The sequence below is a fragment of the Schistocerca americana genome, chromosome X (assembly GCF_021461395.2).
Source record: "Schistocerca americana isolate TAMUIC-IGC-003095 chromosome X, iqSchAmer2.1, whole genome shotgun sequence".
NCBI lineage: Eukaryota > Metazoa > Arthropoda > Insecta > Orthoptera > Acrididae > Schistocerca > Schistocerca americana.
Window position 1 is genome coordinate 731658727 of NC_060130.1, and position 26575 is coordinate 731685301.

The following is a 26575-nucleotide window of genomic DNA, read 5'->3' on the forward strand; positions in this document are numbered from 1 at the left end:
GACATCACCGGACTACAAATCCAGCGTCTTCCGCAACAGCATTAACCGTCCCTGTATTGATCGCCCTAGTGCAAAAGTCATTGAACTCCATCTGCAAACTGACATCGGGCACCTGTGCAACAAAATCATGCACCTTTGCATATTTTCATTCAACATTCTAGCGGTTACATCGGTTATTAATGTAACAGAATTTCACCTTTGCAATGGTTTATGTCGCGCATACATTAACCTGTTATCTTGGAATGTCAACCATTTAAATATGTTACCTAAACAAATGTATTCCCAAAGTGTCTGTACTCTACATTAATTGCTGATGACGCACTATCTCGAACGTCACAGCGCATGACCTATGCCATTTTCCGGCATGTGGATGCTCTCGTTATTAAAGACCGACGTGTTACGGTGGCAGTCAGCATCCCAGAGGCCGGATTTAGCGTCGGAATTGCGACGGATGTGCTGTGCTGTACGCCATTATTCGATTAACTTCCGTTCCCTGGAATCGTTCCGCTGTAAATAAACGCATTACAACCCTTTCCTCTTCTTGAAAGCCTCCATTTCTCCGTTTTCAGCAGTGCAGAGTGCGATGGACGGTCGACGATTTCATGTGCTCGCTCTGTCGTTAAGTGGGTGTGCGTCCATGTTCATCTATCGGCGGGTTTGGAGGCTCAACGCTCTTTTAGGGACCACATCTTCTTCCTTAGAAAGTGGCAGTTCCGTGTCTTCAGCGGCCATCATTTTGTTTTTGAATGCACTTTACAGAGTGTGGTTCTTGCATGCACAGTACGTTTTTCACTCTCAATTTCACGTGTGTAATAGTCGCCGTCTTCCAGAACGTTTCCGTTCGCCTCGGACTGATCGTCTAGTCCTGAGCCATCAATCAAATTCTAACATATTTGAGAAGTTACGGTTGTATGTCTGAATTTAATTATTTCTATATTATTTGCAAATCCATTAAGCTTGTTAAAGTGAGAACAATAACGGAACACGGCTACTGGAGGATAGCTCAAGTAATCTTCAACAGAAACCCTTACATGTATAGTGAAAGGGCAATTTACATAAATCTGGCCCATTTCACGAAAAACCGTAGCAGTTTATTGGTGTTAGAGAGGAGATTAAATCACACTTACAAAGGGCATCATTCTCTCGCGAATCACATTTTACTCTGACGTGAAGCCAAACACGTTTGCGGTATCTGTGATGTGCGCCTTTCAAAGCTTTTATTAAAACAGACAAAATCGCTAAAATTTAATATATGCTGTGCAGCGCACGAGACAAAGTACTACTCCGCAGACTTATACGAAAAAATTAATTGGCGGACCCGGTAATTCCCTATACTGTTACACTATTAAAACCAGTCTAAAGAAGGGTCGCCACCCGCGTTTTGACCCGCGAGAAAGAGTTAAATTGTCAGTACTTCTGTATCACTAATAAAAGGTCCTGTAACAATATAACTCCTTCGAGATCCGTCCACGTGGCTGGAAAATGTACCCCGCTAAGATTTCATAAACCGCCACCAGCCGACTGCTAGTAGCTGCCACCTATAATCTCTACCATAGAAAAACTAGGTATCAGTTCGAAGTGAATAGAGAAGAAGGTCCCACAAACACACCATACCTAAAGTTTCCACGAGAATAAGTGGAATTTATAGACCTCGTAAAGTTCAGCTCTTTCGTTAATCACCATCTCCAGCTAAATACTGTCTGCTACGAGGCCACTCCCTGTGGAGAACTGACTAAAGCGCAACACTTGCCCAGGAACGTGGAACCCTGAGCACGAGAACGCGCTTGTGAATGCTTTTAACCTTTTGTAGTGAAAAAATAACGTTACGGATCACGAAGGATACCTCTGTCCTGATTTGATATAGGTATCATTTTTAGAACAATTCCCCATCTGTCCAAAGAGTTTCTAGACTTCACTATTAAAAATAGATAAAAGTTAAGTTGGTGGTTTTCATGCTCCAGGTGTTTTATATAGTCTCCCTCGCTTGATTACAACGCACAGAACGTTCATGCAATCGTGTGAAACAGCCAGAAAAGTCCTTCTTTCGAATGTTGCTTACCCCGCAAGTCACATTGTCTCGAATGTCAGTTATGTCGTCAAAGCGTTGACCCTTCATGCACTTGGCCGTTTTGTGGTAGGCGTATTATTTTCACCAAGTCTCGTCCCCCTTCATTAATTTTTTCCAGAGAAGTATTGTCCGTATTTTGCATTTCAGTCAAGTCGGGTTCATTGCATCGCTGTTTTTGTTCTGGAGTCAAGATGTGTGGGAACAACTTCGCATGCACTTTTCTCTTCTTCAAAACGTTGTGGAGAATGTCTTGAACAGTTGATTTACAGATGTTGCTCTATTGCGATTTCTGACACGAGAACTATGGCCGAACATCCACTAAACACTGCCTGCACACAACTGACTGGTCGAATGCACATCTGTTGCTTACATTTGTTAGCTCAAGCTGCCAGCCCGTAGTTATTGCGTTGACGTCTCTCATACGCCAGGAACAAAATCAGTGTCGGAACGTTTTTGGATAGACGGTGCATATCCACCCCACGGCTCCATGACTCGCCTCCTATACCCATCAGCCTATCGGTGCCAGCTGATTCTGCCATTTCGTGATCCCCAAGCAGCTCCACGGTATTGTTTTACACTCAGGCGTTTCAGCCAGTCAGTCTCAGAAGCAGAATGCAGCAATTTTCAGTGGATATATTCTGTTAATAACACTGCTTCGCAAAGTGATGCGTTCTGCCAGACTTTACGAAATTTTCTTCCCAAGAGGTGCTGGAATACACCTCTATCATGGGGAAGACTTTAACCTTTAAGTCATCAGAATGGCCTTCAACCATAACTCACAAAATAGCCAATCCAGTAACTTCAGGCTGGACAACGCCACCGTCCCCCATATACTAGAAACGGACTCAAGCATCCACAACAGGCAAGAGGCCAAGCCCTCACAAGCGGCCAGGAATGATATGTTACAATTTGTACAAAATCTACAGGATTGTTACATGGAAGCTGAAGGATAGTCGTAGTTCCTTCAAATGGTTCTAAGCACTATGGGACTTAACATCTGAGGTCATCAGTCCCCTAGACTTAGAACTAGTTAAACCTAACTAACCTAAGGACCTCACACACATCCATGCCCGAGGCTGGATTCGAACCTGCGACCGTAGCAGCAGCGCGGTTCCGGACTGAAGCGCCTAGAACCGCTCAGCCACAGGGGCCGGCGTAATTCCTTCCCTGGAAGATGTTTCTTATATTTTTTCAAGAACGTTCTCGCAAGACTTGTACGGTTCCTTTGTTAAGTGCCTACGAATTAGAATTATTCAGACATTTTTGTTTCACACGCTTACCCGTCACACTAGCCTTTGAACCTACGAAATGATCTTTGCAAACACTCAATGTTCCGTGTGCGTCTGACCCTGTACACAGTCCAGGCACATTAATGTGACTACCGCCTATATCCGATGTCAGCGTGCAATAACTAATCACAGACAGCAGGTGGCAGCACTAGCAGTGGCGGCTATAAGTGCGGAAAACAGTGCAGTCGTTGAAACTTCCTGGCAGATTAAGGCGGGTAGGTCGTCAAACGGGCCGACTTGCAGCAGGAGAGGCATCACAGGACATTTTAATTTCCACTGCCTATACTTTTACAAATAAATCCATAAAACTTCGTCAGCATGACCAGGAAGGATTCATAATTTACACTCACAGCAGTGGAAGTTCTAAAACATAACAAAATAATTTTTTTTACATATGAAATTTCGTCATGTTTTTCACTTACTAATGGCAGCATTTGTTGCTATAGGTACACTTGTCTTCTTAAGTAAGAGAGACTTTTCTTCTTAAGTAAGAGAGATTCTTCGATGAATTTTGCACAGCATACAAACCATCCTCAAAGGTGTATGAAACTCTAGAATTTTACAAATCTATTAAAAACTGTGGTAAAAATTGAGGTAATTAATTAGAAAATTTGTGTTTTTTCTAAACATGAAGTTTAAAATATAACAGCTCATTCGTTTTTTCATAAATTAAATAAATTCTAGAGTTTCATACACCTTAAGTATGGGTTGTATGCTGCGCAAAATTCATCGAAGAATCTCTCTAACTTATGAAGAAAAGTGTACCTATAGCAACAAATGCAGCCATTAGTAAGTGAAAGAATGATGAAATTTCACACGCAAAAAAAATTTATTTTGTTGTGTTTTCGATCTTCCACTGCAATCAGTGTGAATCCTGAATCCTTCCTGGTGACGCTGACAAAGTTTTATGAATTTATTTGTAAAAGTATAGACAGTGGAAATTAAAATGTCCTGTGGTGCCTCTCCTGCTGCAAGTCGGCCCGTTTGACGTCCTCCCCCCCTTAAAACTGTGTGCCAGACCGAGACTCGAACTCGGGACCTTTGCCTTTCGCGGGCAAGTGCTCTACCAACTGAGCTACCCAAGCACCAATCACGACCTGTCCTCAGTGTTTTACTTCCGCTAGTACCTCGTCTCCTACTGGCGGAGGTTCAAATGGTTCAAATGGCTCTGAGCACTATGGGACTTAACTTCTGAGGTCATCAGTCCCCTAGAACTTAGAACTACTTAAACCTAACTGACCTAAAGACATCACAGACATCCATGCCCGAGGCAGGAGTCGAACCTGCGACCGTAGCAGCAGCGCGGTTCCGGACTGAAGCGCCTAGAACCGCTCGGCCACCCCGGCCGGCTACTGGCGGAGGACGGGTCGTGATTGGTGGTTGGGTAGCTCAGTTGGTAGAGCACTTCCCCGCGAAAAGCAACGGTCCCGAGTTCGAGTCTCGGTCCGGCACACAGTTAAAATCTGCCAGGAAGTTTCATATCAGCGCACACTCCGTCGCAGAGTGAAAATCTCATTCCAGTGCAGTCGTTGTCGTAATGCGGAAACGAAGCGATGTATCTGATGTCCAGTAGGGCATGACCATTGGGTTTCGGGCCATCGATGAAAGCATTTCAGAAACGGCTATGTCTTTGAACTGTTCGCCTGCCACCGTGGTTACAATATACCGAGCAGGGCAAAAGGCGCTATCTAATACCGGCGCCGAGGCATCTGTGGTGCAACACGGGCCGTAGATGACAAGGGTGAACGACGGCTTTCGAGATGTGTACGGATGAATAGATGTGCAACTGTTATGCAGTTGACCCGTTAGATGAACCAAGGGGCTACCAGCAGTGTCTCGTCAGCAGTGGGCTTCCGGTTCACGCACCCATGCAGACTGTTGTTCATCGGTGACAAAGGCTGGAATTTACACTTCATTACGGCAACTGGACGTCCACTAAGTGGCTACAGGTTCCCTTTTTGGATGACAGGCGGCCGTTGGTGCGTACGGCGTGAAACGTTAGAAAACTAACTCTACAACTAACGTCGGAAGGTGCCAGGCCAGGTAGGGAGTTTGAAATATAGCGCACACTTCAATGCGAGATGCTTTTAATAATTTCCACGACGAAATTCTGTCTCGAAATCTGGCAGAAAACCCAAAGAGATTCTGGTCACACATAAAGCACACCAGTGGCAAGACGCAATCAATACCTTCACTGCGCGATAACCACGGTGAAGTCACTGATGACAGTGACACTAAAGCAGAGTTATTAAACATTGTTTTCCGAAACTCCTTCACCAAAGGAGACGAAGTAAATATTCCTGAAGTCCAATCAAGAACAAGTGCCAAGATGAGAAACATAGAAGTAGATATCCTCGGTGTAACATAGCTGCTTAAATCACTTAAAGAGGGCAAGGCCTCCAGATTGTATACCAGTCAGGTTCCTCTCAGAGTATGCTGATAAAATAGCTCCATATTTAGCAATTATATACAACAACTCGCTCACAGAAAGATCCGTACCTAAAGGCTGGAAAATTGCTCAAGTCACACTAATGCCCAAAAAGGAAAGTAGAAGTAATCCGCTGAATTACAGACCCATATCACTAACGTCGATTTGCAGTAGGGTCTTAGAACATATACTGTATTCGAACATTATGAAGTACCTCGAAGAAAACGATTTATTGACATACAGTCAGCACGGATTCAGAAAATATCGTTCTTGTGAAGCGCAACTAGCTGTTTATACTCATGAGGTAATAAGTGCAGGGGATGTCAGATTGATACCATATTTTTAGATTTCCAGAAGGCTTTCGACACCGTTCCTCACAAGCGTCTTCTAACCAAACTGCGTGCCTACGGAGTATCGCCTCAGTTGTGCGACTGGTTTCTCGATTTCCTGTCAGAAAGGCCACAGTTCGTAGTAATAGACGGAAAGTCATCGAGTAAAACAGAAGTAATATCCGGCGTTCCCCAAGGAAGTGTTATAGGCCCTCTATTGTTCCTGATCTATATTAACGACATAGGAGACAATCTGAGTAGCCGTCTTAAATTGTTTGCAGATGATGCTGTCATTTACCGTCTTGTAAAGTCATTAGATGATCAAAACTACTTGCAAAATGATTTAGATAAGATATCTGTATGGTGCGAAAAGTGGTAGTTGATCCTGGATAAAGAAAAGTGTGAAGTTATTCACATGAGTAATAAAAGAAATCAGCTAAATTTTGATTACGCGATAAGTCACACAAATCTGAGGGCTGTAAATTCAACTAAATACTTAGGGATTACAATTACAAATAACCTAAATTGGAACGATCACATAGATAATATTGTGGGTAAAGCAAACCAAAGACTGCAATTCATTGGCAGAACACTTAGAAGGTACAACAGGTCTTCTACAGACACTGCTTACACCACGCTTGTCCGCCCTATTCTGGAGTATTGCTGTGCGATGTGGGATCCGCATCGGGTGGGACTGACGGATGACATCGAAAAAGTACAAAGAAGGGCAGCTCGTTTTGTATTATCGGGAAATGGGGGAGATAGTGTCACAGACATGATACGTGAATTGGAGTGGTAATCAATAAAACAAATGCGATTTTCGTTACGACGGGATCTTCTCATGAAATTTCAATCACCAGTTTTCTCCTCCGATTGCGAAAACATTCTGTTGACACCCACTTACATATAGAAATTGTCATCACGATAAAATAAGAGAAATCAGGGCTCGCACAGAAAAATTTAAGTGCTCGTTTTTCCCGCGTGCCGTTCGAGAGTGGAACGGTAGAGAGACAGCATGAAGGTGGTTCACTGAACTCTCTGCCAGGCACTTTGTTGTGAATAGCAGAGTAATCACGTAGATGTAGATGTAGATGGTCTGGGGAATGGTTTCATGGCATTCCCTGGAGATCTCGTCATTCTGGAAGGCACAGTGGATCAACGCAAGTATGAATATATCTTTGGAGACCATATCCACCTCTACACTCAGTTTGTTTTTTCTCGGCACAATGGTATCTACCAGTAGGATAATACAATGTGGCGCCCAACTCGCAGTGTACTTGCGTGGTTCGGAAAGAACCAGGATGAGGCAACCGCACTCTGCTGGCCACCAATCTCCCCGGATATAAATCCAATCGAGAATCTGTTGGGTCACCTAGATTGGGCTGTTCGCTCCATGGCTTCCTAACCGAGATATCTAGCGTAGCTGATCAAGGCACTGGAGTCGGCATGGCTCCTAACCGCTGTCGGAAAACCTCATTGATACTCTTCCAGCACGTCTCGCAGCGGTCCGCTCCGGAAAAAGTAGTTACTCAGGGTCTCTACTGGTGGTCGCATTCATGTGACTAGATAGGGTATATGTCTCATAACGTAAGGGGTATTCGATTATGAGCCGTATAAGCATTTTTATGCAATCTGTTTTGCAAAAAATATCAGTTTCCCAGTACCCCACGAATGAATCATAGCTTGCCATATGCTTCAGCTACAGCTAAACCAATGTGGTGATTCAACTGCATATCTCTACGTATCATTGCTCCCAAATATTTGTATGGCATGGCTGAATCCAATTGCACATATCTGTCTGGAAGTCAGAGGATACCACACAACTATATTTCGTGAAGAGTACAGCTTCATATTTCTCTAACTTAAGAACTAATTGTCAGTCTTTGTACCAGGCTGATACATTGAGGATATGTAACAGGACGTTGCTGCAATTTTTACCGAGTAAAATTGTGCCACGGATGATTGCAAATAAGATGAAAGTATAGCGATGTTTTAAAAACATAAAGTTTGTATAAGTTTTGTTAAATAACAATCACCGTGCACAAGCAGAGATTTTACGCATCATTTCAAGACACGTTCTGATGAGCACGCTAAAAGAGGTTGAAATCTACACCGGTTACAATACAAACACAGATTATCAATTGGGTAAACAAAAATAAATCAAAGATAAACGTTTACTATCCCATTTCGAGCTCGTGCGAGGAATTTTATTTGCATCTGTTTTCATTTTATTTATGCTGATCCTTTTGCACTGAATTTTTCTTGAATCATTTCTAGAGTGTCTGTGAAGGTATAGATTGAAGCCACTTTTAAAAACAGCAAAATGCTTTAGCGTCTGAGGGCCACTATGGCTAGTGCAGAGTGCATCCGCGTGTTGGTGAGAGAAACAGCAACGCTATATCGAACGATGCGACCGAATTGGTCCCAACAGCGACACTTTATGTACTGGCGTGTTGAACAATCGATTACTGTCGCTATGGAAACGGACACTAGCGAGAAATAACGCGCCAGTGATCATACGTGCCTCGCGCACAGCCAAAGACACTATAAAGACGAGCAAGATGGCACGTGCTGACATAATTTTCTGTTTAAAGCTATCTTCCTCGAATTTTTAAGTTTATGTTTCACCAACAGTTTTATACAGTTAATATTTGCATTCATTCTACTTCAGTTGCTGCTTCAGTGGGATTTGTCTTCTACACTGCGCAACAAAATTAAAGGCTCACCTTTTCGAACCTCCATAATTATTTCCCGTTGCGGCGCCTAAGTTTGAAATGTATCTCAAAGATGCCTATAGAATTCCTCTGTAATGGTGCAAAAGCATGGCGCCCTGCGACGTCACCCTCGTTCTCGGCGACGCTGAGAATCGACACGATTTGCCTTATGGGTTCGCATAAAGGGCGCCAATTAAACCACCCCTTTCTCTGGAGCCTTCATTTCCACACATTTCGCGGTCGGAAACGACAGTTCGGAGTGCAGTGAGCAACAAGAAGGCGTTCTTGACAACGTTGGACACTTCTTACGCACCCGGACGTTTCAAACCTCCTCTAATAACACTGTGGGACTGCACCCCCATGGGACGTGATTGCACCTCTTTGGAGTCCAGAACAAGCTCAATGTTTTCCCTCTTGTACAGGTTGGAACCACTAGGGATCACTCAAAAGCCATTCGACTAAATTTGAAAGTGATCCGAAGGAGCAAGGAATACTTATGCTTTTTGAAGCCTCTTGTTTTCCGCCCTCCTGTGGCGCGATCGTGCGGGAATGCAAATTAACATGTCCGTGAATAAAATGGCAAAGGGTCACTCTAAGAGCCCCCAGTTCGGCAACACCCTCAGTGCCACCCACACAACTGTCTTGAGAATGGTACAAATATACCTTCTGAAATTTCGACAACAAATCAGCCTGACGGCTGCTCTAGCGCCTGCGGGTTAGGCAACCCTTTCGACACCCCTTGGTGCGTTAGCCTACCTTCAGGCGGTAGAGTAGCCGTCTGAGTGATTTGGTGTCGTAGTTTCTGACACATAAATTTGTAACGCGCTCAATATAGTTCTATCGGTGGCACCCAAGACTCGAAAAAGCATAAGTACCCCTTGCGACTTCAGATTACTTTCAAATTTAGTCGAACGGCTTGTGAACGGTCCCTAGTGGTTCCATCCTGTACACGAGAGCAAAAATTGCGGTCGTGCTGCACTCCAAAAAGGTGCAGTTACATTCAGTGTGGATGGTAGTTCATATGGTTCAAATGGCTCTGAGCACTACGGGACTTAACATCTCAGGTCATCAGTCCCCTAGAACTTAGAACTACTTAAACCTAACTAACCTAAGGACATCACACACATCCATGCCCGAGGGAGGATTCGAACCTGCGACCGTAGCAGTCGGCGGATGGTAGTCCCACATTGTCCTTAGAAAAGGGCTGAAACGTCCGAGAGTGTAGGCGGTGTCCAGGTTCGTCAAGAACATCTTGCTGTTGCTCATCACATGGCGAACTATCGTTTTCGACCACGAAACGTGTGTAAATCGACGCCACCTGGAAAGGCGCGGTTTCATTGATTTCCTTTACGCCACTCTTTAAGCTCTTTTCGTGTCGATTCTGAATGGCTGTGTGTCTGAAATGTTTTCATCGGTCACCCATAAGAAAACCGCGTGATATCGACGCTGGGCTTCGCGCTTCTGACCTTCATTGTCACTGTAACCAAAAGCAGGAAGACTCGTAGAGGATCGACAAGTGGTACAGGGATTCGCAGTTACCCTCAACATAAATAAACGTGTCGTATTGCGTGTAAACAGACAGAAATACCCGTTACTGTATAATTACACGATTGTAGATCAGTTGCTGGAAGCAGTCGCGTTCATAAAATATCTTGCAGTATACGTCCAGAGTCATTTAAAGTGGAACGACCACATAAACTACACATAAACTAATTGCAGATAAGGCAGATACAAGAGTGAGATTCTTTGGAAGTATCCTCAGGAAGTGTAGTCCAACCACGAAGGATGTAACTCACGAAACACTTATTCGATCAATACTTGAATGTTGTTCGTCAGTCTGGGATCCGGACCAGATGGAACTGATAGTAAAAATGGAGAAGATCCAAAGAAGATCATTGCTTTTTCTTACACATTCATTTAGTGAGCGTGAAAGCGCCACGTATATGGTCGGCGAACACCAATAACGGGCAATGCAAACAGGGGTTCTGCATCACGGCGTGGTTTATTGTTAAAGTTCCGAGCTCGTACGTTCGTAGAAGAGTCAAACAGTACATTGCTTCCTCCTACAGACATCTCGCGGAAGGACCACTAAGGTAAAATTAGAGAGATACGATCTCACACAGAGGATTACAACAATCGTTCTTCGCAGGCCGAGGTGGCCGAGCGGTTCTAGGCGCTACAGTTTGGAACAGCGCGACCGCTACGGTCGCAGGTTCGAGTCCTGCCTCGGGCATGGATGTGTGTGATGTCCTTAGGTTAGCTAGGTTTAAGTAGTTCTAAGTTCTAGGGGACTGATGACTTCAGAAGTTAAGTCCCATAGTGCTCAGAGCCATTTGAACCATTTTTGAACTAGTCGTTCTTCTGGCGAATCATTCACGAATGGGGCAGGAAAGTAGGGAACTGACAATGGTGCACTTAGTACCCCCGACCACACACTGTAAAATGGCTCTGCGGAGTTCGAATGTAGGGGTAGAGATCTAACCCCACTGCACTGTGCTGCGAAATCATAATAGTTGAGTAACAAACACCTGTAAGACAAGTGACGCTCCGCAAATCGATATTTGAGTGGGCTAGCAAAACCAGTTCAGGCCTAACGCGCAAAAACATCGACGAGAATCGTATTTCGAAATCCGATTGCCGTGTTCATTACTGAGTCGCAAGCAAACGTGGTGTCAGGCAAGTTTCCGGCTTGGAGTGCCATTCTGGCACGCAGTTTTAATCTACCAGAAAGTTTCATAATAGTACGCACACCACTGCAGACTGAAAGATTTATTCTGTGGTGCGTGGTTCTCCTGCGCTGACGCTGTAGAGGTTGTGCCTTCTCTGTAATTAATCTGCTCCTTCTTAATACATGTAAACGTAAGGGAAACGTGATGTGAATACGTAGCTTGTCGTTGTACAGTGAGTCCCTTTAACTGACGAAACAGAAGTCATTGATAAAACTTCAAACATGTACATGTATTATCGATCTTTATAAACTCGATAAGTCGCAACACTTCCCAGTAATACACTAGAACAATCGTCTGCAGCCTGTGATTGTGAATTCAGTTTGAACTGAATTTTCGAGACTCGTCGCACAAACATGCGATTGTAATGTTAATTCGAACGTAACACATCTGTTCCCCAGCTCAACTCAAACTGAGCTATATAGTGATGTCTCTATGAAAATGTTCAAAAATCTTGGGTGAATTCCGGAATAACAGTCCTATTCCTAGCTGGTAAATTTATAAGTTTACCGCATTCTTAGTTTAGCAATACCGCTGTAAGTTAGGCCTTGCCCCGGATCCCAGTAAGTTATAATCATAGTCACTTTGTAAATGCTTATTTTTAAAAACTTAACTATCCATTTTGGCTGTAGTACGTTTGGCATCCCCTTGTTAGGACCTTGAAAAACTCGGTTGCTTTGTCTCGCCCGTACTAGTCGCCCTCAAGCGACAATCGTCTGTCCCAGACGGAGTTCTCAAGTTTTCCGCACCAGCGGGGCTCTGTCTCCTAGCCTGCAAGAAAGCTTCCCCTCGTGAATTTATCCGTTATGTAAATTGACAGAAGAGTGTGCGGTGTGACTAAAAGCATGACTACGCATTTGCGCCTGACTGCACGAAGCACGTCTCATAACACTATTCGACCTTTTGGTCAGTGGTTTCAGGGCAGCACATGAGGTCAAAAAGACACTCCTCTCCCCTCTCAGAATAGCTGTCTGTACCTGCCTAGCAAAAAATCTTCTCTGCAACAACTAAAAGAATATCCAGCAATCCTTCTACAGGGAGATTCAGCGACCTCTGTCCCTATCGTTTTATGCAACCCGCAATGTTATAAATGGCCTTGCAAACCAAGCGCGAGATTTTGATATTCTGTCACTCAATACTCGCAAACCATTAGTCTTACAGAAAAAGTAACAGGACCTTCTTGTAGGAAATTTACTATAGTTAAATTTTCTGCTGGGATACTTTTTCGGTGGAGGCTACGGTTTTCGTGTTATTCAAGAAAAACGTACAAACGTGACCTTCAAACACAGCTCCACCCCGACTCTCGTCCCTTATCAGTCAGGATTTCTGGGGCTTTGTGCGAGGCACTCCTCCTACCACTGCACAAAAATTTCCGACTACACAAACTATTCCTGCTATTCCACATTTCGGTCTCAATGCATTTGGGTCTCTATTCATTGGGCTATTACGCCACCAGCATAATCAGCTACTTCGTTAACATTATTAAACATGCCTGTGGACGTGATACAAGAAAAACGAACTTTCTAAACGTTACACTAAAACTAATTACGTTGAGAATGTGATCCAGACTTGACCTTCACAAGCACATAGTTTCGTCGTCAGAAGGTCAGACGAATACAACGATGTAAATGTTCGTGTTATGCTGTGAAAATTCACATAATTATTAGAAAAAATTTACACAGACGTCAATTTTACAGTCCGTAAATTCTCAACTAAGCCAGTAGCGTAATAAGGCCAGTCAGTGAATCCGAAGACGGGTCTAATGTGGGAAACAATTCGTGCAGTCACAAATTTTTGTACAGTTATAGGAGGGAGTCATATGAAGAACATACTAGAAATTCTGACCGCTAGGGTCTGAGTGTGGGAGTGGGGCTACGATTGAAAGTCACGTTTATACGTTTCACTTGAATAACTCGAAAACTACGTCCTCTGGCGAAAATATATCCCAGAACAAAATTTAACTTCATTATATTTAATATAAAAGATCCTGTCAATTTTTTTCTGTAGGACTAATAGTTTGCGGCAGTGAGTAAGAGAATATGAAAATCTCATACATGGCTTATGAAGGCCATATGTAGCAATGTGGGTTGCATAAACCGACAGCGATAGGGGCAGCTGAATCACCCAATGTATATAAAATGGAATGAAAGTGTGTATGTTCAGCATCTCCTCCCAAACCACTGGATCAATTTCAACGAAATTTCGTATGCATACTGCTTGCCATCAGCACTGTTGGGATATACTCTCCTAGCTCCCACAAGAGCACAGATACAGGGAAAAACGGTGTCCCAGGCTCTGCCTTATCGACCTCCGCAACAGGTGTGTTGTGTGGGGAAAGCAACGGCCTGTTTTACCCACCACCAAAACTGAGGAGATTTTATTGAGGCATCCTATCAAACTTACCTATCTACACTCTAGCTATCTGAATAATATAAAACAGGATCTAAATGTATGTGTCCAGCATCTCTTCCTAAACCACTGGATAAATTTTAAGCAAATTTGGCAAACATACTGCTTGTCCCACAAGAGTCAGGACTGTGGGGGTTGGAACCTCCTAGCTCTCGTAGAAGCAGAAATAAAGGAAAAATGGTTTCTCGGCCTCTGCTATGAAGGTTGCCCTGAATGACAAGTATATAGTTGGTGGGTATAGTATTGATCTCCATTATCGAACAGCTTGCTGGACAGCCTACATGTTACGGGCAAGGAACAGTTTTCTAGCCCAGGACTAACATGTCATGTTGTAGTAGTATTGGCCTGCAATGTTTACCAGATTTGAAGAACAGCGCTAACACTGAGGGCAAAAAATGACTTTCAAACTCCCAACATGTAGGCTGCATGCATGGCTTGGTTGTAGTTGGGATCGTATTAGTCTGTTTCATTGATCTGGATGAGCACAGCTGAACAGAGAAGAGGAGGAGATGGTTAGTTAGAGGGAGGAGAGGGAGATGGAGAGAGAAAGAGGGGTATGAGGTGCACATAGAAAGAGGGAGAGGAAATGATGGACAGAGTGAGGGTTTGAGGGGACAGTCAGAGAGTGAGTGTGAGGGTAAGATGGACAAAAAGCATGGGGAGGAGAAGATTAACAGAGAGAGGGGGAGAAGGAATGTTGTGCATGTAGTATCAGTATTCCTTGCAGGGCGTACAAGTGCATATGGGCACAACTGAGCAGAGAGATGGGAGATAGTTGCTGAGGGAGGAATGTATGAGGTGGACAGCGAAAGAGGAAGGGAGTGATGGACAGACGGAGGATGGACATAGGTGTTGTATTGAGAGAGAGGGCAGAGGAGACTGACAGTGAGGAGTGCCAGGAGGGAAAGTGTGAAGGAGATGGGCAAAGAGAGGGAGGGGATTGAAGGAGATGGAGAGACAGAGAGAGTGGGCAGAAGGAGATAGACATATAAAGACCAGAGGATGGGGTGGAGAGAGAGAGAGAGATACGGGAAGAAGTGATGGACACAGAGACTGGGCAGAGGAGAAGTGTCCAATATATGTGTCGAACACACACTCTAGCACATGCATATATAACAGGATTTATGTGTGTGAATGTCCAGCATCTCCTGTTAATCCACTGTATTGTTTTCAACCTAATTTGGCACACATACTGCTTCCCCCTACGAGAACCATCTCTGTGGGGGTTCGAGCCTTCTAGCTCCCATAGGAGCAGAAATACAGGGAAAAATGGTTTTTAAGCCCCTGATATATAGGGGACCTCACATGACAAACATGTTGTGTGAGAATAGTATTGATTTGCCTTATTGACCAGTTTTGCAGAACAATCTACGTATCAGAAGGTGGAAAAACGTTTCTGAAGCCCCTAACATGTAGGCTGCAATGCACAAAAGGTATGTTGTGTGAACAGTATCAGTCTGTTATGTTGACCTATTTTGCAGGGGCACAGATACAAATGGGCACAGCTGGAAGAAGCTTGAGCTGGGTAGAGGATGGGATGTACAGAAAGAGAAGAGCAGTAGGGGATGGATGGGGAAAAGGGTGGCAGGAGCGAATGGATAGTGAAATAGGCAGACAAGAGAAGGTGGACAGAAAGTGTAGAGCAGGAGGCAATGGACAGGGAGAGGCAGGAAGAGGAGATGGGTAGGCAGAGCGGAGCAGGAGAAAATGAATAGGGAGTGGTGGAGAAGAGGTGATGGGGAGAGAGAGGAGGCAGGATGAAAAGGATAGGGAGAGGGGGTCGGATGGGATGGACAGAGAGCTGGAGGCAGGCAGAGATGGACAGAGAGAGGAGAAGGAGGAAATGAACAAAGAGGGAGAGGAGGAGGACGTGGATAGGGAGAGTGGGAAGAGGATATGGACACAGAGGTAGCAGGGAGGAGATAGGCAGAGAGGAAGAGAGAAGGAGATGGACAGAAGGAGAGAAGAGAGAGAGGAGTAGATGGGCAGAAAGTGGGAGGAAGAGGAGCTGGACGGAAAGGTTAAGGAGGAGGTGGACACGAGCATAGGAGTTGGAGGAGGAGATGGGCAGAGAGAGGTGGAGAAGGATATTTAGGAAGGAAAGAGAGAATAAGTTACGTTCAGAGGGAGGGAGTGGAGGATATGGACAAAGAGAGGGCAGGGAGGAGATAGAGAGACAGAGAGAGTGGAGAGGAGGCGATGAGTAGATAGAAGCGAGAGGATGAGGTGGACAGAGAGACGGGCTGAGGAAGTGGAGCACTCAGGGCGGGGGGAGGAGGATATGAATACAATATATGTGTCGAATGCGTATGCAAGCGTAGCCGTGCGGAAATGGCTAGTCAGTTCATGAAGTACGATTCGGAGTACAGTAAACTGTGACTGTTAATTTGTCTGGCCAGACTAAATGTTCCTTTTAGTGCTTCTACGTCATAATAGCATCGCTGACCGTGGGATTGTCAATGCCCGACATAGTAGTTACCCTCATTCGCTTCTCACTTACCTAAACTGACTGGTTGAACAAGAAACCTCGTCCTTGATGCTGACACACCGTACCTTCACGTCACACACAGAGTTTCCTTTTTGTTGTCATAAGATTCGTGGACACTTACGAGGGAAGTACCCCAGCTCTAACGGCTTAAACAATATATGAAGTATTGTAAAATACGAGCATGTCTCTGCTCTACCATCAACCATGGCCATTTACCGGTATCTTTGTGTAGAATCGATATTTGAATCTTGACGAATCTGAACACTACAGAAGGATGCATCACTAAAGAAACAGATAGCTGTGAAAGCAGATTCATAAGAGTCATACATGAGATGATTATACCACAGAGGAAAGGAACAGGTCGTGGCAAAGATGTGGTTAATATGATCACTGTGGCTTTCGACACTGAACTTTTGTAATACACATACATCGAAAGTGATGTATCATCTTCTGTATTGCCCTTTCCAGTTGCTCATACTTTTCCACTTTGCAGTGGTTTAACCACTTCACTGCAACTCTGCATTTGCATTTCCATAGAGTAATGGAAGAAAGTCTGACAACACAGCATTTTCTGTTTTTTGTAACATGACTCTGTAGGTATTGCACATGCTGTATAACTCTCTTGAGTATGATCGGCACAATTGTCCGCTACACGGTATTGTTTCGTCAGCGACTAGTAGTGCTCTAATACTTATTTTTGCTAAAGTCAAACGTCGATTCTACACAAATGCAGAGTTTCACAGATAAATAAACCTATGGATGGTGGAACAGACATATCTCCGTATTTTAGAATCAGTTTTATTTGCTTTAGTCGATCGCGCTGGGCACTTCGCTTTTTGGGGTATTTTTTAAATTATGAGGCTAGCTGTAATTCAGTATAGAGGAAAAGTTTCATAACAGTAATGAGTTATGTATTACATTTGCTTCTCTGTTCAGGTGGGCTTATAAAAGCAGCGGGATATTTATTTTTCTTCGTAACAGAGTAGATCACTCTCCTTCTTGTAGTCCCGTGACTCCTTCAAAAGCAAAATTCCTGGTAACAGTGCGCAACGTAGCAAAGCTAATCCATCTTCACACAAGCTGTTTCACAGAACGCTGATGATAGACACAACGTGCCTTCGTTAGATGAGCGCATCTGCCGAGAAATTGCCGAATCAAAGGGCTCAGGTTAGCAATAGAACTCGGTACGTGTCGATGCAGTTCAGAAACGTGATTCTACATTTGTTACTTATCCGTTCCATCAGCAAAGAGTCTTGCGGAAATGCTACGTAAAGAATAAGACGTTATTTTCGCGAAATGCTACTCATGTCACGGCGCCACCTTTCTACGTAGCAGTACTAATTTAGACATCTTCTTCCTTACACAATTAGTTTCGGTTTAAAAGCCATTATCGAGTTTCTAGCTGTATAAAAAGCACACTACCGTACGGTAACAGAATAGCTCGAACTTAAAGGACAGATAATTATCTCGACCAAGCTACCATAGGCATGAAAATGGCAGCGTATTCAAAGGATATGTCACCGGTCGTGTTGGCTTATAAATGGTTGTGCGCTTTTTATACAGCGAAACAGCGAAACTGGGTTAAAATGTCGAAACCAGTTTTTTAATTAAGACTGAGTCCAATGAAAAACAATTTAATTGGAAAAACGACGCCTTCATTCAATAAATGTATGGCTGCAATGCCGTCTATGAAAAAGAAGCTACTGAGAAAGTTTAGAGAATGATCAGTTGCTACAGAATGGAGAACGTTTCAAACTATCTCTCGCGTAGGAACCAGAAGGACAAGATGTGACAGATTAAGACTGGAAGTATATAGGTGATTTTACTTCCTTTCTCCACGTGGAGCAGGAATTCGAATGACTAGTCGTGTTACAAAGTGCCCTCCGCCATGCACTGAGCAGTGACTTGAAGAGTATGTGAGTATAAGGGGCAGTAAACAGAAAACGAGACAGATGGTAAAAGAAGTAAATTAACTTCCCATTGTATCAGAAGTAATCGCCAAACTATTAATACATTTGCCCTAGTGCGAGACAACACGGAAAAATGTTTGCGATTGCCTAAGGAATCATGACTGTACCCAGGCGTGCACCTCTTCGTCCGAAGCAAACCGACACCCACGAATGCTTCAGAGCTCCAACAATATGGAAATCGAGTGGGAAGGGATCGGGACTATATGGAGTATGTGTAAGGACTCCCAGCGAAACTTCTGCAGCTTAGTCGAAACAGCCTTGGCAACACGTGGGCTCGCCAACATTGGTCATCTTGCGTCACAGTGGGGTAAATGTACTAAAAGTTATAGCGATTCCTTTTGACGTAATGAACACTTTACTTACTTTTTTCCATGTGTCTTGTTCTCGTTTAGCTGCCTGTTACATACAGAGGTGTAGATGTAGATGTGGAAATAAGCGGAACTGCTGACAACTCCATCAGTATGAGATTCAAGCTACTGACGATAACGATTTGCACTTATGAGTGTTTCATCAGCTGCATTTACATTCTGTTGGCATATTTCGTCAGCTAATCTAGCATTTACGCTGCGATTGCTTTAACCTGCACCATGTATACTGAATCGCCTACTTGGTAATATGAAAATGGCTAGCTCAGATAAATACATTTATTGCACTTAATTTCCGTCATTTCGTATTTTCAGTTAGTAGGAAATAGAAAAGAAGCTGTTTTCGATAGTGCAAATTAATGTTTAGTGCGGCGCGATAACTGACGGAGCTAATTAAGGCAGGAGCTGAAATCCTGTTCGCTTCGCTATATAAGCAAAGGCAAATACTATAAAGACTTTCTGCTGCACATGTGTGCGTTTACGTAACAGCATGTGACGGAGACGAGTACTGTGTATCCGTCCACGTCAGATGTGTGCCTTGCGATAAGTCTTTCAGCGTAGGCGGAGAGACAAGGCTTTTTAATAACGTTGTTGGAGGCCATACCACGGCCCCACCAGCAGCGGATTTAGCCGCTCACCTCTAGATCACTTGTCCTGAGACGGTCAGGAGGGCGGTGACGAAATTTCTCTTCGCATGTCGCAAGAGTTCCATTAGCGGCGTATTAGTTAACGGAAGTCTCAACGGAGACATGAGTATCCTTTACACCTACCACAGACACACATAGAATGTCCCAGGAGAAATAGTCAATATTGAGGGTTATGACAGAAACATCATTCGAAGCAAAGAAGTGCAGTTAACGAGAGCTCTAAAATGCATACCTTAAGAGCTATGAGCACTTCATTTTCGATATTGTAAAACAAATCTCCTTTATTGCAAGCTCTTTTCTTTCCATATTTTGAGAGGTGGTACTGTGGACCAAAACAAGAAATAATGCCCATTACACATTGGCTCTAAAGCGCATGCCATATGAGCTGTGAGCACTTGTTCAGTAGAAGAGATGTGTTTCACACTATCAAAGATGAACAAGTACTCGTTGCTTTTAAGGGACGCTTTTTAGATCCCACGTTTATTGGTCATTTATGCTTCGAATGATTGTCCCCATCACATCTCTGAATATGACTGTTCCTATCCCCGATGTTATTCAATCTGTATCTTGAGCAAGCAGTAAGGGAAACAAAAGAAAAATTTGGAGTAGGAATTAAAATCCATGGAGAAGAAATTAAATCTTTGAGGTTCACCGATGACATTGTAATTCTGTCAGAGACAGCAAAGGACCTGGAAGAGCAGCTGAGTGGAATGGACAGGCGGATATAAGATGAACATCAACAAAAGCAAAACGAGGATAATGGAATGTAGTCGAATTAAATTGGGTGATGCTGAGGGAATCAGATTAGGAAATGAGACACTTAAAGTAGTAAAGGAGTATTGCTATTTGGGGAGCAAAATAACTGACGATAGTCGCAGTAGAGAAGATATAAAATGTAGACTGGCAATGGCAAGGAAAGCGTTTCTGAAGAAGAGAAATTTGTTAAAATCGAGTATAGATTTAAGCGTCAGGACGTCGTTTCTGAAAGTATTTGTATGGACGGTAGCCATGTATGGAAGTGAAACGTGGACGATAAATAGTTTAGACAAAAAGAGAATAGAAGCTTTCGAAATGTGATGCTACAGAAGAATGCTGAAGGTTAGGTGGGTAGATCACATAACTAATGAGGAGGTATTGAATAGAAGTGGAGAGAAGAGAAATTTGTGGCCCAACTTGACTAGAAGAAGGGCTCGGTTGGTAGGACATATTCTGAGGCATCAAGGGATCACCAATTTAGTATTGGAGGGCAGCGCGGAGGGTAAAAATCGTAGAGGGAGACCAAGAGATGAATACACTAAACAGATTCAGAAGGATGTAGGTTGCAGTAGGTACTGGGAGATGAAGAAGCTTGCACAGGATAGAGTAGCATGGAGAGCTGCATCAAACCAGTCTCAGGACTGAGGACCACAACAACAACAACAACAACAACATGACTGTTCCTCCTAGAACACACAGTACAGACGACGCACGCCACTCTCTTGCGGTATGAACGTTAGAAACCAGTATATTAGTCACGTGATGGAGGGCAAAAAGCCGAGTTTCGCTCATTACGCATTATGCGGGGTGGAGCTGATAGTTACAATTTTTCTCATTTATAGCTGAAATCAACCAATGATCTTAACAATTTAGCGACTTCTTGTATTAGTATTACTTATGTTTTAGTACAGTTATCCGAATTTGTCCGAATTTTCCAAAATTAATGCGATGATTATCGTTTTTACATTTGTCGAGATGAAAGGATAACAAACAGTTGGAGTTCTGTAGTGGCGTTTAGTTTTTTATACAAGCGGTAGAATTACAGTTATTCAGTGAATTAGTGTATCTCTTTCACGGTGAGTCATCTAGAGCTATTTTGTTCACAATTTCCAAAGAAGCAGAAGACAAAATTTCTGTTTGGTAGGAAGCATTCAGTTTTCTGACGACTCCTCAGCAACAAGTGTGAAATGTTTTGTTATTCCTTTATGATAAATGACGTCCATTTATATTCGTAGCGTCCGATTTTACACAAAATAAGCGTTACGTTAAAATCTGTTGTTAATCCCGAACAGATACCGAAACATCAGCAAGATAAGAAGCACAGTATATCAGAAACCGTTGATTGTAAAGGAAACTCTTTTAATGAGTTAGATAATAACATTCAGATGCGTCAAACTCTTTGTCACTTATCATGTTTTAAATCTGTGGACTAACCTATTTTTAGTACATTAGGTTGTCCTATATAATGATCATCATCATCAGTTCGTACTATTGAGAAAGAAAGAAATTCTCTCAAAGAGAAGACCATTCGCATGTGATTGGTAATGGTATCACTCCTTATGTTCAACCTGTAAATTCACTAACTTAATCTGGGGAAACATGTTTATCGAACTTTTCGTGATTATAAAACAATTTTACCTGCGCAACTATTAGTTTCTTTCACATATCTTTCGGTGCGACCAAACGCTGTACAGAATTTCACCATTATAATATATAAATCTGTACTAACAATACCACAATTAACGTAAACTGAACAGTATTCCAGAAGTCGCTTGCTGGTCAGCTGATCGAGATTCACTACAATATCGTCATACGCGGTTTGTATCATAAACTTTGCGCAGGTTACAATTGGAAATCAGGGCATTACAATGAGATTGTGACCCAAACTATACCATCTTTAATTTACGTTTCTTTCTTCCTTTTGCTGTTTTTCGTCGGAAGTGAGTTTCTACATCACGCGTTGAGAATATATAAAATGAAGATCCTTGACTTTCGTAGAGTGAACCATTCCAGCTTTCCTACGGATGATTTTGTAAATCGTAAATAAAGATGAAAGTTACAGTATATTGAGTCCAGTACCTCCCGACAACGAGCGCACTGCACAGCGGCGACTGTGACTAGCCCTTCGTACTGGCATTTCAGTGCTACGTTACTACGGAACCCATTAAAAGTGCATAATTTTTCTGCAGCCTGCTTTCTATCAGTGCGTTGCATCAACTCCTGACAGCGTTGCTATAATTCAGGGTTTGAGGTCCTAACTCATTTGAAGGGTAACTATCCGCCCTAAGATTTTAACAGGGCTTCTTGACATTATCGTCTAGTAGTGTCTCAGTTAAAGTTTCCCAATAGGTATCACTACGTTGATAAGATAAAAGGGATATCAGTAATAGGAACAATGTTATGTAAGTGAATGGGTAGCTAACCTACGTATAAATTGCTTTGAGGCGGAAACGCTGCGTTGTTCTTCTACTAAAATATCGTTAACACGAATTGAAAGCGTTACAACACGATAACATTGGCGGAACGCTACCAAACTGAAACTCCAATATTCCAAATCCTTTGGGGTATGTTGATTAATATTTAATCCTTGTGTGTTCAGAATAGAAGAGATATATTCCTACAGACAAAGAAAGATATGAGTACGTCATGATTATTGGATGCATCTAACGTTACTGGAACCTCTAAGATATAGATAACAACACAGCATGCCTAGAGGACATACATGTGCAGATTATCACCATAGTTTGGGTTTTGAGAGAGTCAGATTATTGGCATGAAAAACATGACAAAATCGTAGCCAGATTGTAGCCATAGTTTGAGTTTTGAGAGAGGCATAACATTGGCATGAAGGACAAGGGACTGTCATAACGACAGACCGCACAGACAATTGTCTGTAGTGGAATGTCGGCGGAACGAGTGGTGGACGACCGTCAATAGTATGACAGGAAGAGTAGCGCGCGATCTTCCAGTAAGACAACACTAACAGAACATCTTAGGATTGTTCGACTGGCTCTGATGAATAGATGGATAACATCAGCTCAAACCGGCGAAGATTGTCACCACCAACCGATTGCTGAAACTGGGGTGAAATATCGAGTTTCCACGCGACGTTTACGCTGTAACCATACCACACACAACAGAGACTTGTATGGTGTACAACCAGACTCAGCTGGGACACCGAGAGGGACTGTGTGCTGCTCAGCGATGAGTCTCGTTTCTATTTTTGGAGGTCAGATCGACGCCATGCCCATAAAAAGGGTCATAGGACGCAGCGATTCTCGAGAAGTATACCTCTTCAGTCCTTGTGTTATGGTGTTGGGAGCTATTCGATATGACTTTGGAGTGATGTGGTAATAGCTGAAAGGAGGCTGAATGTTCGCCAGTATGCGACAAGAATGGTTAATCCTGCTGTCTTACCCTTTATGACCGGGACACAAAATGACTTACTCCAGCACGATATGCAAGACCCCGTAATACTCTTCACACCACAAACGCCTTGAGGAAAGTGCGAATCCTTGACTGGCCAGCCCGGACCCCTGTTTCGTAACCTATACAACATGTATGGAATGCAATGGGAAGACGTATACTTTCATACCGGCCTCGCGCTGTCGACTTCCATGTCACAACGAATATAAGAGTGCATCTAGGCCTGTGGGGATCAGACCGCACAACGATGTTAATAATGCATATCAGTTCCGAATGTAATTATGTTTATTATTTAATCCCCATTATGTGATAGACACTCCTCCCACCGAAGGTTCGAGTCCTCCCTCGGGCATGGGTGTGTTTGTGTTGTTATTAGCATAAGTTAGTATAAGTAGTGTGTAAGTCTAGCGACCGATGACCTCAGCAGTTTGGTCCCTTGGGAAATCACACAAATTTGAACTTTTTTTTTATATATATAGACATCCGCAAAGCTATAGAAATATGTAACGTGGTTGGACCTGCGCATATAGAACAATGCGCGGTATTAGCGACTTGCTTCCCAGGTAGAAAGTTAAACAAGTGGAGACTACGTGTCAGAAACTTAGCGCTAAAGAGTTACAGAACAAAGTAATGGTCCTTTGCATAAATCTCCGCATACAGTGTGACTATCTAGGATAATCACTAGATAGTCCTCAAAAATTTGTTGTTTTTTTCTATTTTTGTCGAAGAACTCGTTTTCACTACCCTTCTGATCACAAAGAATCACGCTACGGTCGCAGGTTCGAATCCTGCCTCGGGCATGGATGCGTGTGATGTCCTTAGGTTAGTTAGGTTTAAGTAGTTCTAAGTCTAGGGGACTGATGTCCGCAGGTGTTAAGTCCCATAGTGCTCAGAGCCATTTGAACCATTTGAACAAAGAATCACATATTTAGAGGACATAAAAGTAAAGCTGTATTCCCAGTGAAATTCAATAGAGCTCGCTGTGTTTCCGATTTTGAAGGGGAAAATGTGCCTTGCGTATACTGTTGAGATTGTCAACATTCGTCGAAGAGTTGTTTCAGGTTTAGACCGTGCGTGTATTGTCACTTTACAATAAGATTCGTCGGCAGGGTAAGGTGCCCGCCGAATTGGCGTACGCCACAGCGACACCAATCAAACATTTGTCCACAATAGTGAAACGAAATTCAGCGAAGCTTGGGCTCCTAGAGGTCACCCACTGTCAAAAATACCAGCTGATAGCCGCAACCTATAACTTACGGCTTTTCGGTACCCCGAGGAGAATGAAACAGTGCTGCGTGAAGCGTTTTTGGAGACAATCGTGAAGTCAGCTTCATTTCAAATAGTACGCCAGCGTCTCCGCAAACTGAATTTGACATCTAGGAATTTATTACAAACAGCAATACAACACTCCCTTTCCCCAGCATAGTGACTCATATAGCAGCAGCCAATGGAAAAACAGGAACGTTCCTGAATCATTGGTATGGGGTTTTCTTCACAGATGAGTGCAGAATTAGTCTGAAACCTCAGGATAGTCTTACCAAATTATATTTGTAGCAGTGCGAAAGAGGCTTTGATACCGAATATAATGAGCTTGCGACATTGCGGCTTTTGTCTAAAAGTGTTGTTATAAAATCTGATTGACTCCCTCGCGGAAGTGAAAATAAAAAAAAATTCATACCAGAATTGTCAGAAATTTACATCATTTGATAGACAAAACGCTGTCTTCATTCTTGTTTTTTTTTCTAATAGCAACTATATTTTAAATATGGCTGTTTTAGAGAAAAATGGTTTTAGATTTAGAATATGTTGTGCAGTTAAATTTTCATTCCATTTTACAAAAAGTGTATTTTAAAGTAATTTCGAAACAGCTACTCTTGCTCAGAATGTTATGAAAGCACACGATTTTTTTTTCAATCAGTCTCTACTGTCCTAATTAATCACAAAACGAAGATAACAGCCGATTTTTACAGTTCAAAAAAGACTCCGTTTATATAAAATCGTAATCGCAGTTGCCCTACGCAGCAGTGAAACAGCTAACATTCATAGCGAAAACTGGGTTCAAATTATTTCTTGAAATTTACATAGCATGAAAAAATAGCAATTTTTGTTGCCTATCGAAGGCAATAAAATAAAAAATTGACGCATACGCTGAAAGGAAGCGGGTAAGCAGCTCAACGTGTCCAGCCTTGGTTCGTTTCAGGCGCCCTCCACGAGATTCGTAGACCGTGGCGCCGGCACTTGCAAGAGACGAGACCTGTTGCCTTACCCTGGAAAGCTGCCGAGGGAGCAAATGAACTGAAAGGTATAAAACGGCACGTGCAGCCCGAGCCATTAAGACGCGGAGGCGAGCTTTTGTTTGGTGTGGGTCCTCAGGAGAGCCCAGCTAATGAAATGGCCGGCGCGCCGGCGAAAACAAGTCGTCATGCGGCGCTCGGTTTGACAGCACGTTAGCCTTGTGCTCCCGACGTACCAGACTCGTCCCTTTCTTTCTTTTGTAAGCCATCTCTCACTTTAGTTGATGCACGCGCCTCAGCTTAGTCATGCACTTTCGACAATCCTGCACGTGCAAAAGAACACTTAATTGGTCGTTACTCCTCGAGGAGTGACTCGCAGAAATACCTCTCCACTTCGTAATCTTCTCTTGTCGTGCTTCTCTGCGAACGGCAGCGGCGACAAGGAATATAAATTATTCCTGATGTATGTTTCATTGTCCAGTGCCGTTACATTTTGATTTAGTTTCGACAAATTATCACCCAAAATACCCGAATTTGACCCCTGTGGAGTTATTCAGAATCGGGCTTTTAAAGCATGATTGATGTACTCCAGCCGCTGCAACTGTTTTTTTTTCTTCTACCATCAACACTTTTTGCTATCGGTCGTGAGGGCTTTTGGATCTGCCACTTACCAAACCGGCAGTCACTGAATGACCTTTCTACGAGAGCTTGCTGTAAAGTAATGCC